Source organism: Neodiprion fabricii, chromosome 7 (assembly GCF_021155785.1).
Source record: "Neodiprion fabricii isolate iyNeoFabr1 chromosome 7, iyNeoFabr1.1, whole genome shotgun sequence".
NCBI lineage: Eukaryota > Metazoa > Arthropoda > Insecta > Hymenoptera > Diprionidae > Neodiprion > Neodiprion fabricii.
This window is the reverse complement of record NC_060245.1, coordinates 1,712,044-1,728,249: the sequence shown is the minus strand read 5'-3', so window position 1 is coordinate 1,728,249 and position 16,206 is coordinate 1,712,044. Positions and strand designations below refer to the sequence as shown.

Here is a 16,206-nt window from a genome sequence, read left to right as displayed (position 1 = left end):
CCTTGTACAGAGGTTGGATATCGATACTTCCACGCACATACGTCTCAAGTGTCTTAGCTTTGTTCGATAAATTGAAGGTAATAACTGTTATCGGAAATGATTGGGAAATGCTTGCGTGTTTGCGTGTGCATCGCGTGTACAATCGACGCGTGTATAGGTAGGTAGGTACGTGGATAATGCATAAAATAGGGGAGGTTATGACTGTCCGGCTGCGTGGATATACCGTCGACCGTTTATATTCATGAACCCAAGTGATTCGGTCGGTAGCTTTACTCTGCCCCGCGAACTTCCCGAAAACCCAACAAACAAAACCCCGTCTAACCCGACGTACGAAACCTGAAACCAACAAATTTCGTACAATCAACGTAAGCTTCAAAGACAGGCACTGAAAAATCGAGTAGAAATATGATCGAGATTGATCTTGATTTTTTCGAAGAAGCGAAAAAACAAAATGACACAAAGGTTCCCGTCCTTTACAAACAAAGGTTCTTCGAAACGGATTATTTCATTGTTATTAACGCAAGTGCAAACGAACTATTGACAAGAACGAGGTTCGTACGATTCATTTATTTATTTTTTTAACACGAGGCCTGGATTTTATGTTTCAAAAATTTACCCTTCCCGTAATTTTTCATCCGCCTTGTTTCTCTTTGATTAATTTTCTCCTATACTCGGCTGATTTACATTATATCGTACCTAGACGTGGAGCACAAACGCGATCCAACCAATCCAAGATGGACAGAGACGGAGATAAAAAGAGAGAGAGAGAGAGAGAGAGAAAGGGAAATGCGCGTTCACGGGCCGTTGATCACACGCAAAACGTAGATTAATATCACCAAAATTTATTGGGTAAATATTTATACAGTGCGACTAATTAATCGTTGTACCTTTTGATGTTTGGAGAGACGCGAGTGTAGAAGAAACGAGGAACACTATTTCCACACATATCTGCATTGAACAAGTTTTCGTGAATCGGAACACGGGCATAGAATTATCGTAATTAAATACCCGACGTGGGAGTGAAAATTGAAAACGCGATATTCAATTTAACGTCTAAAAATTTCCATAAAATCAATTAACAATGATAGATTATACACAAAGTATCATTTCAATCGAATATAATTATTCGATCGGATGGAAAGTGTGAGAAAAGAATAAGAATTATGATTGTTTTAACAAATTGCCAAAGGATGCTAAAATTGTTAACAAAAGTAAAGCGGAATTGGAAAAGATTTTGAAAAAATGACTACTGAAAAGTACTTTGCAGCAATGACGAACTAAGCTTGATTGTAAGTAAACAAAAATTATTTATTTTGTCATATAATATTCGAGTATAAATATTTATTATATAGGTTTTCTTCCTCTCATTTAGACAGCACATATTCCAAGTCCGTGCACACATCGACACAGCGATCAAACTAATAAGTTATTATTTCGTATTATCGTATTAACGTACTTCGCACTTGAGATAACTATATAAATAAATAAATAAATAAATGTCTAAAGTAAATTAAAAAAACGAAAAATAAGAGACAGGCGCTTGCGAGGGATAATAATAAGATAGGATTACAAGGCGATAAAAAAAGAAATATATTTACAGAAAAAGAAATAAAAAAAAAAAAAAAACGCAGGCATCGTACAAAGAACCGAGAAATGAATTTACAAAAATTCCTCACCGTTGCGCGAGAGACTGAAATATGCACGGGGAGTGGAATGGAGGGTCGGCTGGTAAAAATGGTGAGGGTAGAGAGTTAACGCCGGCGCGCGCCTGTTCTGCTAATTGCATGTCGGACCGAGGTGTATCACTACTACTAGCAGTAGTAAAAGTAGTAGAAACAGCCGCCCGTTGGGTAAAACGGGCGAGCTTTTCACGCCTCGAAGAACTTGGGACTTCGGGCTCGGCGATTGAACGAGATATTGAATTTTTCCCATTTTTTTCTCACCCTCTTCTCCGCTTAATATTATTATTTTTCATCCTCGAAGTCAACTTTATTCCGTCACTGTCAAAACACACCTAGCGTAATGTGGCATTGATGACGCAGGTATGCAACGAAATCATTCTTAAACAAAAACGATATTACAGATGTGAAGGTTTTAATGTGCCGAATTTGTATGATCTGCAAAACTACAATTATATACTTGTTGGTAGATTGATTTTCTAAAGTTTCTAATCTTTCAACTTTTCACCTTTACACCTTTTTTTTTATGTAAATATTATTGCTATCATTAGTGTTTCGTTATAATTTGTAATTGTAAAAATACCGTTTTTATAAAAAGTAAAAGAAAAAAGAAAAATATTACGTTGAAATTATACACGGTACATATTTTTCATTACTATATCTCGATTCATGAGCATCAAACACATTATAATTACATGTAATGATAGGAAGGAAAAAAAAACTTGTTTTTTTTCTGTTATTTTGCACACTAGTGCAATTAGGACTGTCGAAATTCGAGTATCCGTCTACATTGTTACGTACATCCGTGATATCGATATCACTTTTCAATCCTCTCACGTTTCGCAGTGGGAAATCGGTAAAATAGAGCCGAGGGTGTTTTTGGATTCGTTACAATTTAAGCTGAGAAATTCGAGCGGTTGTGTAATCTGGTAATCGCGTGGCGTTTTATTACACGAATTCGATACCGTTGGAGAGGTTTATTAATAGTCTGCAGCCCGGTATTACGTGTCAAGAGAATCGGGGATCGGTCGAAATTTGCCTAACAATAAAATGGAAACGGAAAGACGTCGGGAGGGTGAACGCGACCGGTTATTTTCAGCACGCTGAGGGTGTAAAAAATACGGTACGTCAATTTTTCCACAACAATAAAAACCCAAAAGTCAACAAACGGCAACGGGCGTGATCTTACGATTACCAATTTCGTTGATCAATTAAATTTTCGCAACTAAACTCGAGTCTTGACAAAATCACGAAATAAATAAATGATCGTGTAAATGAATCAGGGCCTGATCGGGAGACCCAAAAAAATCCCCAACAACAGATTTTCGACTAGATTTCACTGTATAAAATATTGATCCTAAATTCACTTGGAAAAATATCCTACGAATGCTCTGACACGTTTTAAACCATATACTTTTATACGCGTTCAAAATTTTCGTCGCTTTGATAAAGTGGATAAGATTAGTCAAAAGTAAAGACTACTCCAATCGATTGGATGAAAATAAATTCTCAGACGAAAGGAAAGTACGGAAAATTATTTCGTTCGATCATCGTTCCTATCAAATCCCAGGATCTCTTTTCCCCCGCTATTTATCATCTTCTTTTCTTCGTTAGTCGTATTACGATTGAATATTTAATACGTTTCCTTTTGTTTTATCGACAAGCTGGGAAATGTTACGTATTATAATAATATCGTGTGCTCTCAACTATACGCTCCGTGATGTAGGTATACCCATGTTATATACCCATCTACACACTATGTACACCCACACACGTGTTGTGCTAAGGGTTACGAGATATTCCATTTAAATCCTTCCGGGCGATTATTCCTCTGAAGGGGGATGAAATAAAGTGAGCAGAAAATGTTGAATCATACCCGACATTTACGCAATGATATACACGTATTATTGAGAAGCAAAAATTTTCTCTTCGATGAGGTGTAAATTTTTATTTTTATCTTCATCTCTGTAACGATTTTTATTTTCAAATAATCGTGGATAGTAAAATGTTGGAAGAAAAAAAAAAAAAGAAAAAAAAACACCTCCCAATTCGTGAACTTTTTAATCCTGCAATCATTTTACCGCTGATTCACGTGCGTTTGTCATTGTAAGCACAAACAACGTAATTTGTCTAAATTTTAAAAACTCGTTTTCCGATTAATTACAAAAAGCTGAAAAGAGCAGTGAAAACCATTCGACGTACGGTAATCTGAAAGCCTGCTTTGTAAAATATTTATTCTCGGGGAAAAAACGTGACTTTTATTTACGTACGTTAAGAGCAGTGCGAAAAGAGCGAGTGAAACTCGAGGTCCAGTTTCATCCGGCTTTCTAGAGTATTATACTCGAAGGTATATTTCGAGCCGTCCGAGAATCGGAAAACCCACGCATGTCGATTTTCACCTACAGCTGCCCCTTTTGCCGAAGGGACTGACTGCCTGCCTGGCATCTGGCAGCCCTCGATTCCGACGAGGATAAATTTCCCCGACTCGTTTCTACAGAATTTCACGGCCAATACTCGAGGTTTCGTCAGATTGGAGAATTGGAAGTATTCGCAAGGTAGGCACGAAACTTGTGAAAAAAACCGAAAAAAAAATCACACCGATCCTCGTACAGAATTTTGCAGAAAACAATTCCTGAGTACAAAAACAAGATAATGTCGTGTTGAAATTTATCGCAGAATTTCAGACCGTATAATTATTGTATCGACTAATCAAAAACCTTTTACAAGAAATTAAGTTTTATCGTGCAAAATAAAAATAAGTGATCAAATCGATCGACAATTCTGTTTTTCAAAATAAATATTACATAATTGTATTTAGACGTTTGTTTTTTTTTCCGCGTGTGTAATAGAATTTTATCTTCTGTCCAATTATTTTTATAAAATTAATCGTTTCGCTGCCTCAAGTTTGAAGTATAAATTAAAAGCGTTTTTCTAAAAACTTTCACAACGAGTCAAACAACTCGTTACACAATTTGCATTTTCTTTTCCTCGTCTCTCTTCACCTCCCCCGTTATTAATTCATATGCCGTCTACTCCGAACCCCCCCTCCCTCCCTTCCTCTCTCTCTCTCTTTTCTATCTACGTCACTCCGCATAAGCTTCCACGTTTACCTCTCGGTTTGCTTCCTCTTATTGCACAGCCGTTAACGTTCATTACTACTTTTCAACGTTGACCTTTCCTGCATTTTGTATACACAGCCTCCGCGGCGATTTGAATTGCTAATTTTCCTCCATACACACACAGATACACATATTATACATAAATATACTCATTTATATGCACAACTGCATGCATACACACACACAACGCGGGCAAAAATTCGTTGTACGTTACGTATAAACTAGAAAGAGAGCCAGAGGATGAAAATTGTTCGAATTAAAAAAACATGAAAAAAAAAAAAATTTGACTTCATTATCCCAACTGCATCCTACTTAACATTTTTCTTGTTCTCTTTCTGTATCTTTTTCCTTTTTTTCCACCGAATTCCGTTTCGTTTCACAAATTACTGTTACTTTTTATTCCCCCCCACCCTCGCCGCATTATTATTTTTTTTTTTGCTTCATCTGCCATTTCTAGTTACACCTCGGGCGGAAATATTCTACGTTAATTAGTACACGGTCGAGGTGGTAACCAAAGCTCAAGAAAATTAGAGTAAATATCTTGGCACGCGATTCGAGAAGTTGCAGGCTGTCGCTTCGTGGCTGGAGGGAATTAAGAAAAGGAAGAAAGAGAATGGAGGAGAGAGAGGGGGAGGGGAGGAACAGCCGGAAGGGTAAAATCGGTTGGCTACTTCCTGTGCTGAGCCGGAAGTAGGAGGGAATCCGGCACCAAAATCCCCGGCTTTTAGACGATATAATTCATTTTATGCAACTTTGGCTTTACCTTGTAAAGTGTTTAGAAAATTTTTCGGCTAATATTTCGCGTCGAACGCTGTGACGTTATTCGGTTAAAAATATCATATTCGATTATCGTAGGCTAGCTTTCCAGCTTTTTCTTTCAAAATCACAACAATTATGCGTTCGATTTCAATTTACATAGCTACGAATTCAATTAACTGCGTGTGGATAAAATATATATCGTATTATTATTGTCGTTTATCGATTTATCGAAATTTCTTATTGTCGGTCGCAACGCTGTAACGTAAAATGTATATTATAATTGGTCGGCCTTCTTCTCGGCTATTTTTCATTCCTTTTTTCACCCTCCCTTTGTATCCTTCGTACGCGTTGCGGAGTTTGGGTAAAACTTGTCGGGGGGAAAAAACGGCAGGTGAGAAGAAAAAGTTTGGCCAAAGATCGAAACTTGAAACTGGTTTGAAACTTGTTCTCTTGTAAAAACTGACGTGGCTGTGAAAGCGCCGGAGTGCAAAAATGACGCCACTATCATTGTCTACGAATCGCGAGCCGTCCGTAAAATTTAGCAAAAAGCATCGGTGGGAGAAAGACATGAGAAGAAGGTGAAACGAATCGAAGAAACGGGGAAAGAAGTTGATTCAAAGTACGCTTCGTGGTTAACCGGTGGATAGATAAAAGGCTATTTTTGTTTACTTATTTCTCCTACTCGATCTCGTTCGAATTCTTCCCCCTCTCAAATCGAGTTCGCATCACCCGCGGGATTTTCCGTCTGTAGGTGCAGCGAGACGTCAAAGCGGTTAAAACGTCGTCGACGCGACGCGAGGCTGGCAGGGAGACCGTTAATCTAACCACATCATTAATAACATTCCATTCTAGACCGTTGGCAAGAAGAAACTAGAAGAAAAAGTGGGTGGCAAAAAAAAATTACGAAAGCCCAAGTCTGCAACGGCGAAGAAAGAGACAGAGAATAACGACGAGAAAAAATAATACGGAAACTGGCTAATTGTAAGCGTTGAGGAGAAAAAATTTTAATTTATCGTTTCGTGCCAGATGAACGAATTTTCTAGTACAAAATCTAAAAGCTAAAAAAAAAGAAAAAGAATAAAAAAAAATATAAAAAATACCGTATACAGATTTAGACACAGAATTATTGAATAATTAAATAAATGCAACACTTTATCGACTTCTCCTGACTATTACTGCAATATTAATGCAAAATTATACTGATTATTGCATATTTAATCAGACCCAAGCGTATAATATTATAAATTTGTGTCAAGCCCGGAAATCTGCAGAGTGAAAATATTGTATGAAACCGGTTTCAACATCGATATGCAGAAGCGATAATGAAAAATAGCTATAAATAAAGCGACGGGTGGTGCCACGAATCGTGTTTAATTTATTACGTTTGAATAAATTGTCCGAATAGGTAACAAAAGAGATGTGAAATTTCGTCAAGAGGTAGGATCGTCGTGCGTCTGAACGATTCATTACGGTTCGAATTGTAAATCAGGCTTCCCTCTCTTTCGCTCTTGCCAACATTTATAATTCGCGATTATGCGATCCAACGTGCCTTCTTCTCTCGTTATCAACGCGTTATAACTCTCTCTCTCTTGGAAGTGTAAAGAAATGTAATTGATAGAATTAAAAATGACACAAATAACAAATTTGTTATCCAAGCACAGTGTTGGGTAGATACCAAAAACTTGGTTTGGGAAAACCAAAAACTTGGATACATTTTTTGTCCTTGTAGTTTTTACTTTGACACGCTTGAAGAAAGGCAATTTAAAAAACCGAATGTAAAAAACAATTTTCCTATTTAATATTTTCAATTTCTTACTATCCGCACTTGTGGTTGAAAGAAAAATTGAATTCTGTTTTTCTCGATCGTGTCTCTTTACTTTCGCGTTTTTTTTCTTTCTTCTTCTTCTTCTTCTCTTTTTCTCCTTTTCATTGCTTCATGAGGATTATTCGAAGCATCCCTAGCTCTCCCGGGGTTATTACCTCGGGCATGTTAAGCCAGTTACGATGTCTCCTGGAGTGCGAAGCCCTCGGCTAAGCCTCCATCGCCACGTCCCACCGCGCCCTCCTTAATTCTCAAGGCGAAGAAGAAGAAGAAGAAGAAGAAGAAAAAGAAGACCGCAGTGGAGAAGTAAAAATAAAAATAAAAATAACGGTAACGATAACGACAACGACGCGACTAATGATTACAATATAATTATATAGAGTGATTATCCAATGAGAGAATGGTTCGTCGTCCGCTATTGTTTAATGCGCATGCGCTGCAACATCCGAGAGCATCCGTTTGCCAGGGTAACCAACCATTGTGAACGTAACCTAAAAAAATGTGTCATCTTAATTGACGACGGTTGGCCACCCTGACAAGTGACCGTTCGCAAAACATTCGTTCTTTCTTTTTGCTTTGTCAGTTCAGAAATATGGAAGAAGTAATAGAATATATGCTTTTTTACGGGTAAGAAGGACAGATGAAAAGGGCTGCGATATCCAATATTATCAAAGAGGGTCAATCTACACGAATCGACGTAGATAACGAGAGAGGGAAAAAGAGAGAGAGAGAGAGAGTGCGTCGTGTTCGAGGGGCTATTTTTACCGCAACCCCGAATTCGTTCCACTCGCCATCGCCTTCCCCTTCACCTTCTACTTATCATTTTCCTTGTCCCAAAATATCCGTATCATTTCCTTCGGAACGATTCGCCAAGGGACGAAGAAGCGTAGAGAATAGGAAGCAAGTGGACAAATAAATAAGAAAGTAAAAAGAAAAAAAAGAAGAAAATGGAAGATATATAAGGTGAACTCGGGGGATAGTAGGAATAAAAATAAATATAAAATTCCAAACTCCTCCGCGAAACCTGAATCTGACGGATAAAAACACACGCATTATTTACGTAGGTATGTGTACTATATGTGTGTGTATATATATATACATATATATACCTATAAGCCTGCATATTATATTATATCGCACACAGGGTGACGAAAAAGTGTGAAGACCCGTGAAAACCTCGCGGGGTTCGGTGAAGAAGAAAAATAAATTACCAAGGTTTAATCGTAGATAATTTTTAACAACGGATTCGATCGTGAGCTTTTATTTGACATTTAACCTCGTCTTCGAAAAAAATGGAAACGTGGTCTCTGACATACGTGTTCCGTTTTTGTCAAGTCTGATTTTATTGGGAAATAAAATGCACGGTTAAAGTATGAGATGCATAAAAAAAAATATCAATCAATTTTAATTGTTTTTTTGTCTCTAATTCTTGGTCAGATTTTTATTTGGTCCATTTGATTTTTTAGTTTCGTTACGGACCGTGAAGACGAAGAGCATTCGTTGGAGGGGAGAGGAGGGGTCGTATAACTCTTCACGTCACTTATACGTAAAAAGCTAGCCGATAAACGAAGGACAGAAGCTGGTTGGTTTCTTGCGTCATACTTCAACAGCGTGATTCTACTTCTCGGCTCTATTTCTCCTCTCTTTCCTTTTTTCATTCTTTTACCTCCGCCTCTCACCCTCCGCGGGGTTATTCAAGCATAAGATACATTATTCCACGAGAGCCTGCCTAACACGCTCTCTTATACGAATTCCATTATTTACACGGTTAACAATATCGTATAAATATACACTTCTCCTCTGTATATTTACTTCTCGTGCCGAACCCTGAGTCATTTTTTACGCGGAACCTTTTCCCATCTATTATTCAACGTTTTTGTTATACTTTTATGCCAATTAAAAAACTGATTTTAATTTTTCTACACGACGCAGGAGTTGCCGAATGGCTGATTTTTATTTCATTTTTTTCTTATAATTACACTTCCGGATCATTCCTGTTTTACGGATCAAAAGACAGAAAAAGAAACGAAGGGGGGAAAAGAATAAAGAACGAGAAAAAGCTCGATTTCCGATCGCGAGAATTCGGCTCTCGTCGTCGTCGTTTTCAAGTTTTTGCCTCTAATCGTGATAGATCAGGAGGTCGGTGCCGGCCGATTAACCTGAGCCTTTGTCAAATAGTTTTTTTCCGTTTCTCCGTTTTCTTATTTTCGCATCCGTCTTCACTTTACTTTTCTCTTTCATTTTCACGCTCCTTGTCTTCGGCATTCCACCGCTGCCACCAACGATCTCGCGAGTTCCTCTTCGCGCTAAGTGGAAATAATAACCGAGGGTCTGATGGACGAAAGCTCCTCTCGCCTGGACCGACTATACCTGTAGGTCGAAGGTTACACCCGAACCTTTTTGAATTTTAGGCTCGTTCGAGTCTCAGGTTTCAGGTCAAGCTGCTGGCTTGAGTTTCAGAGCTGAGATGTTCGTCTAGAATTCTTTGTCTGGCTAGATTTTAGGCCAGCTCGTATTTAGCCTTTCACTTTGGTAAAAATTATCCAAGGGTGGTAATCGAAACGCGAAAGGATCAATATTCGGAATATCCGATGTATCGAAATTTCAAACAAGCCAAGATAAAAAAAAACAAACAAAAATTGAATTGTTCGAAATCTTGATTTTTAAAAGTGTCACCGATTAGTAGTCATTCTAATCTCTTTGAAATTTCTATATACAAGCCATTCCAAACATTGATCCTTTCAAGTTCTCACCCCCCCACCCTTTTCGACCTCGCTAATTTCGGTTACAGTTTCGAATTTCAAACTTTCTCGCATTCCGCGGAAAATTGTCGGGAATAAATTGTGCGAATTACAACCACAACAACAACAACAACAACAACAACAACAACAGCAACGCAGTTTCACGAAACTGGGAATCAAAATTCAGGTAGTGTCGGCTTAGAGCGGAAGGATGATTGTACCCCGTGCGGCTTTGCACATCTAAACCTCGTTAAGACGCCACTGCGGTAGTCATTTGATACGGATTAAAGGAAGAGATCGACGTGACGTTGAACCCCGTCTGACGTAGACGTTGTCGGTTTGACATAAATGAGTCACACAATTCCCTATCCCTCCCTATACATCTATATACATATATATATACTCTCTCTCTCCCTCCCCCTGATATCTCCACATCTCCATCATACTTTTCTACATTAATATTCAAACGCATTTACATCCCTTCGTAATTTCGCCGTCTTGCCACGTCGGGTTGTTTCACTTCATACGAAGTCGAGGAGTATAACGTTTCTTGTACTAGATGTGTACCTAACTTTTCCGTCCCCTTATCCTCGTCCGGGGAATAAAATTGAGTAATAACGTCAATTGCGAGACTGACGCGAAGCGAAATAAGAATCTGACAATAAGGGGTAAATGAAATCGAATAGTGAAAATTTCATGTCTATCCGACAAATATTCTCGAATATAACCACACGTTTGAAATGAGGCCTCGGAGCATTTCAAAGTACCGGTGAAACTTTGAATGCATTTTTCTCAAAACTACGTTTTCAAGATTTCTTCGGAAACGGGTCGTTATTTTTACAAGCAAAAAATATCAGAATCAAGTTCAATTTTACCCCAATATGTGTATAAATTTTTATCTCAATAAACTGAAATGTTTTCTCGTGAAAAATCTTTGAAAAATCCCTTTTTTTCGACCTCCTGACTACGCATAACCTCTCAAGGAGTCAGTCGAAGCTTGAAATAGACGTAACCTCGAGTTTTTTAGATTCGCCAGTGACGTTAGTTTGATTATTATTTCGCGGTCCTTGATTTTCGATTCGACTGTCGTTCGTCTATTGTGATGTTCGAATGGTGAAGAAAAAGGACCCACAAAACGATTCGCATTGTCGTCAGATGCAGGGTAGAAATTCAGAAATGGTGGATTGGTGGGCGTGCATTCAAGGGGGAAGATAGAAGATGGGTTAGCCTCTGAGAAATCTCGAGGTTCCAACCCTTGGTTGAGGGGAGAAGATTCGTCGATATCGGAACGTTCGCTTGTTCCCAAAAACAAAAAACAGGGTATCGCGTCTAAGTAACACAAGTAAATTACATCGTTCGCAAAATAAACAGAAAATGTCAACATTACAAATTTCAACACGCGTTATCTTCAACGTTAAAAACTTCAACACGCCGTAATATCGACCCTAGTGTTGAGTCGAAAAAATTACAATTTCTACAGTGTACGATTTAAATTCTATACACAGTTCTGAACAAAATCATTCCAGTACATTTTCATTTAGCACAGAAATAAAGAAGTGGCACGGATTTTACAAAATCGCAATAGTAAATTTGTAGAGTTCATGCCGTTACTTTGCTTCAGCGTCAAATGAAAATTGATTGGAGTGTGTGTGTGCGTTTTTTTTTTATTCAGAATTGCGTATAGAATTGGGGATGTTAAAGTCTTTTTCGCGTTCGAGATAAATTGTGGGACAAATTATGTCGAATGTATGAGTGTTAAATCGACGTGTGTAATTTCTTACGTGTTATATAGACACGTAACCAACAAACAGCAACGAAGAAATCGAGGAAAAGGGAATACCAGAACGGAATAAGGGCGCAAAGCCGATGTCAACTGGAAGTTGCGGGGACCCAAGCCAATCAGGGGTCACGTTGAAATCAATCGTTTAGCGGTCAATCGTGTTTCGGCGGTTGTTGCGGGGCGGAATCCAGCAATCACGGGAAGCCTCTTGCAGTACGTGGGCGGACATCCAGTGTCGATGAAATCGCGCAGCACCGTCAGCAGCGCGGAAGTTAACGGGTAAAGGTAATGGGACGGTGACTGTGGCTTCGCCTACCTACTAGCACCGGATTTATTTCAACAACCATGACACTGCGCACCGCGCACCAAACCCGAGCACTCGCCACTTTCTATACACGTGTATACAATGGTCCTAGTTTGCGCTTCGAAAAGGACCGATATCCGTAGGGTGCGTTCCATGTGAGATACTGGAAATCCTGATCCGGACTCTTCCGAAAGTGATCGCTCAACGTCGAGGACTCTGTTGGGTATGGGTTTTGGTTCAACGTTGATTAAAGTACTTGAAATAGCACCTCAAGATAACGATTAGCACCTAGGGGATAAATTTGTTGGAGAAGAAAGGTTTTCATCGTAAGGTGCAACTTAAGGTCAACGACTCGGCTGATTTCATGATCGAAATTCGATCGGTCGCGAGTTGAATGATCGAACCAAATTCGTTGGATATAAAATTCTCACTTCAGCTAATGACTTGGAAACAGCTCGATCGATTTTGGTAAGAATTTGATCAGTTCTGGATTCGAAAGAACGTTTTCGACTGTGACGAAGATCTTGTAAATCTATCGAATCCTTCTCGAGATGCCATTACCTGAAAATGAGGTTACTAACGACTCTCCGTGTGTCGAAACGTGGATACGAATTGAAAATTTGGTTTCCACGTTCGGGCCGAGTATAAGAACGTTCCAGGTATATAAGATAGAGGTAAGGAGGAGTAATCTCCTAATCTAACCTCTGCCCTCCATAGTTCCAGGTTAGGAGAGCGAGAATCAGAACAGGGTTCAAACAGTTGTGTTTTGCCGTCTTGAGTCGTTTCACGGCGATGAAATTTTACTTGGAACGCCCCATGCGCTTCAGGAAAATACCGCAGCGGTGTTTTCAACCCACCCCCAATTCCCGTCGTTCCCCGATTGAGCTGGAAGCCGGGAGTGGTGGGTGGGTGAAAGCGTCGCATCGTGTCGGCAGCATGCATATTAATAGCTCGCAAGTACCCTCCGTGTCTGACCAGTGTAGTGTACGAGAGCCATCCCCTTCGCCTCCCCTCCTCTACTGCCGCCACGTGCATACACCAGTGTACAAATAGTGGAAGTGTAGACACAGATGCAGCATGCATTGTATTCATGCGTCATGTGTGTGCAGCCGCATATGTATAACCATGGCAAGTCTGTTTGACCACTGAATATTCTGATCCAACCCGATAAATCGTGTGTGCCCCGCACAAACAAGAGGTTTGAGTCCCGTTCGCTGTACCACGGATTTAAACGAGTCCGGGTAACACTCGGGAAAGTAATCGGAAGATCTATAAGAAGCGGTACAAAAAAACCTGTCAAGTTTTGTTGGTCACCGACCTGTGTTATCGAACGTATGCTTCGATCGTAGTAGCGATGATATAAAAGAATGAAATTCATCCAGCCATTATTTGAAACTGCAGGCCACCTAACGAGCTTGTAAAATATTCTCCGCAGTACGGAAACGCTCAACGGTTAGTCTTAGTTATAGAGCAAACTTGACTACGTGATAAGAATGGTGCACGTAGGTCGGTAGGCTGGTTGGCTGGGCGGTTCATCCGATATCAATCACTGTATTTACCGGGGATTATACCTATGCAGTAGTACCAAGGGTACAAGAGAGGCACGAGCTGGAGTCAGTGAACCAGCCACCCGTCGGACGACCGTTGTTTAATTACCGATAAGCCCTGACGAGGTCCTCGTAACAGTAAAATGATTGCGAACAATATCTGATGAGACCCGGACAATCTACTGCTAAATCAGCTGTCGTAAAATGACGATAAAAAGTCAGGGTCAATTGTTAGGGGATGTAAAAAATTTATCGAGAGTAAAATATAGCTACCAATCCCTAGTCACTTTGATCTGAGGTAGGTTGAAGAACCAGTTGGTGGAAGAATCGATTCAACCACCGAGAGTGTTTCAGATCTGTGCGTGGGTGTAAAATTGGTGTTTTTATGGTTCGCGATATCAGCATAAAAGGCACTGGCGTGATTGCGCGGAACGTCAGGAATCCTCATTCCTGGTCTCTCTTTCGCTCGCGGTCTTTTCATTTCGTGCACTAACTACAGACTTTGATCGGAACACTGATAAAGAAAAAGCGCGGTGAACCAACCGGATTTCCGATGATAATCTAACCACCATAAAACCCCGACTGCAGAGATCCTCTAGAATCGTTCTCTCGTCAAACGACACTTTTCATTCAGTGCGATACACTCCCTGTGATAATTCCTCATCGTCGTATCATCTGCAAATGGGATTAGAGAACGAGGATCAGTGATGACAGTAGGTACAGGTAACCGGATAGCGACACAACTCTCTGTTGCGAGGTCAAAGCATGTGCACGTTTGCGGATAAAGTGTCCCGTCGGCGGAGAGCAGTGGTGTAATAACTTATAGATCATAGCAACTGAAACTGGAAGGGAAGGATAACGGTGTGTTCTCTGACTGAGGACAGTGTGACAAGGGAAACGTGACGGTGGTTATAACTTGTACAGCGTGCAGCAGCAGTAGCAGCAGCACCAGCAGCAGCTTCCTCTATCCGCCCCAATTAACTTTTCACCTCTAATTTATGCGAAGCGGTACCAGCAGCCGGTGTCGTCAATTTTCAGACCACAGGATATCCAGCTATCTCGGAAACAAACACAGCACCAATGCTACTCTGAAGATTTATTCTCGTCTCGTTAAGGGATGAAGGTTGCAGCTTGAATGGTCTAAAATAATACCTATTTTTAGGAGTTTTTCTTTTTTTTTCTAACGAAATGAAAGCACTTCGAGCAATTCGACCGTCCAAGCTGTACCAAGCCCCTTACCCCCTTAAGGTACCCCATGTGCCAAGTTACGCGTAACCATGAGAGATTAGGTTGAGGGGGGCGAGCACAATGCGTGGGACAGAGGGTTGTTATGGCCGCCGGCAAGGCGAGCCTGCAGGACAAGAAGAGATACGGTTTACGACTGACCGTGAACGCCTATCGCCCACCGTTTATGCCTCAGCCAGAGGCGAGGCGAGTCGAGGCGGCCTCGGCTGACGTTGGAAAGTAGTAGAGATAAACGTGACTGCCGCCTATACCGCCTAACGCCATTAACGCCGTGAATTTCCCAAAAAAAAAAAGAGAAACGAAAAACGAGGAAGAAGAGATTTTCAAACACCTCCAGCTTCTTTTCCTTCTTCTACCTCTTCTTCTTGGGATACTTCAACCCTCCAGTTGTCACGCTGGATAGAATCTACCGCCGATCATCCTTCGGCCTAAATATCTAACGGAAGAGTCGAAAACGCGAAAAAACCCAGCTTTACGAGTGAAATTGATCAAAGAATCGACACTTTACTTCTCGATTCTTCGCCTCCTTGCAGCAGTTTAGCTTATTCAACCGCCTCGAAGCCGAAAAGTCTAAACAAAAAAATTTCTCTGCCATTTCCAATCCTTAAACGCCAACGAAAACCTCGAATGTAGAGTTTTTAACCGTAACGGATAAGGAACGGTAAAAGCACACGACGTCAACCTTGCTTACTTATCTCTCAATCTCTCCTAACGGTTGTGCGTATTGCACCGATGCCGATCAGTGCAAAAGGTGCGATTCGTCTGGATACGAACGAGTATAATAAAAATAACAAAAAGGAAGTGAAAAACATACCGCGTCGTCAAAAGCCTCTACAGATAAGGGGGTGAGGGGGGTGGCGGGAGTTCCCTCTTTTCGGGACCCCTTGGGGTAAAGTCCCCGGGAAGCATTTCTGAAAGGGGAGAGAGACTTCAATGCCTCGAGTATTCACGTACACAGGTGTAAGGTATACGGTGTACGGTGTACGCGCATTTGTTTATGTCCCTGGCATGTGTGCCGGGGAACAAAAGAGCTTTTTAACGTCGGGGGTTGAACGTTGCCTCCAGAGATAGGGGCAGGTGTAGCCGTATCGCAAAGTCTGTGCAGCACGCAGTTTCGCGATGAGATAGCGCTAGTCAAGGGCCGACTTTTTCACCCCCTCCGCGTTTCTTTTCACTTCTGCACTTCAGCCCTCCCCCTTTCATATCGCGT

At 40.5% G+C, this 16,206-nt stretch overlaps 2 protein-coding genes across 8 annotated transcripts in view; one reads left to right on the top strand and one right to left on the bottom strand.

The window, feature by feature from the left end:
* LOC124186114 overlaps positions 1–16,206 on the top strand; it is a 50,312-nt gene that overhangs the window by 16,981 nt on the left and 17,125 nt on the right. The window lies entirely within an intron of this gene.
* LOC124186107 (nephrin) overlaps positions 1–16,206 on the bottom strand; it is a 154,534-nt gene that overhangs the window by 123,343 nt on the left and 14,985 nt on the right. The window lies entirely within an intron of this gene.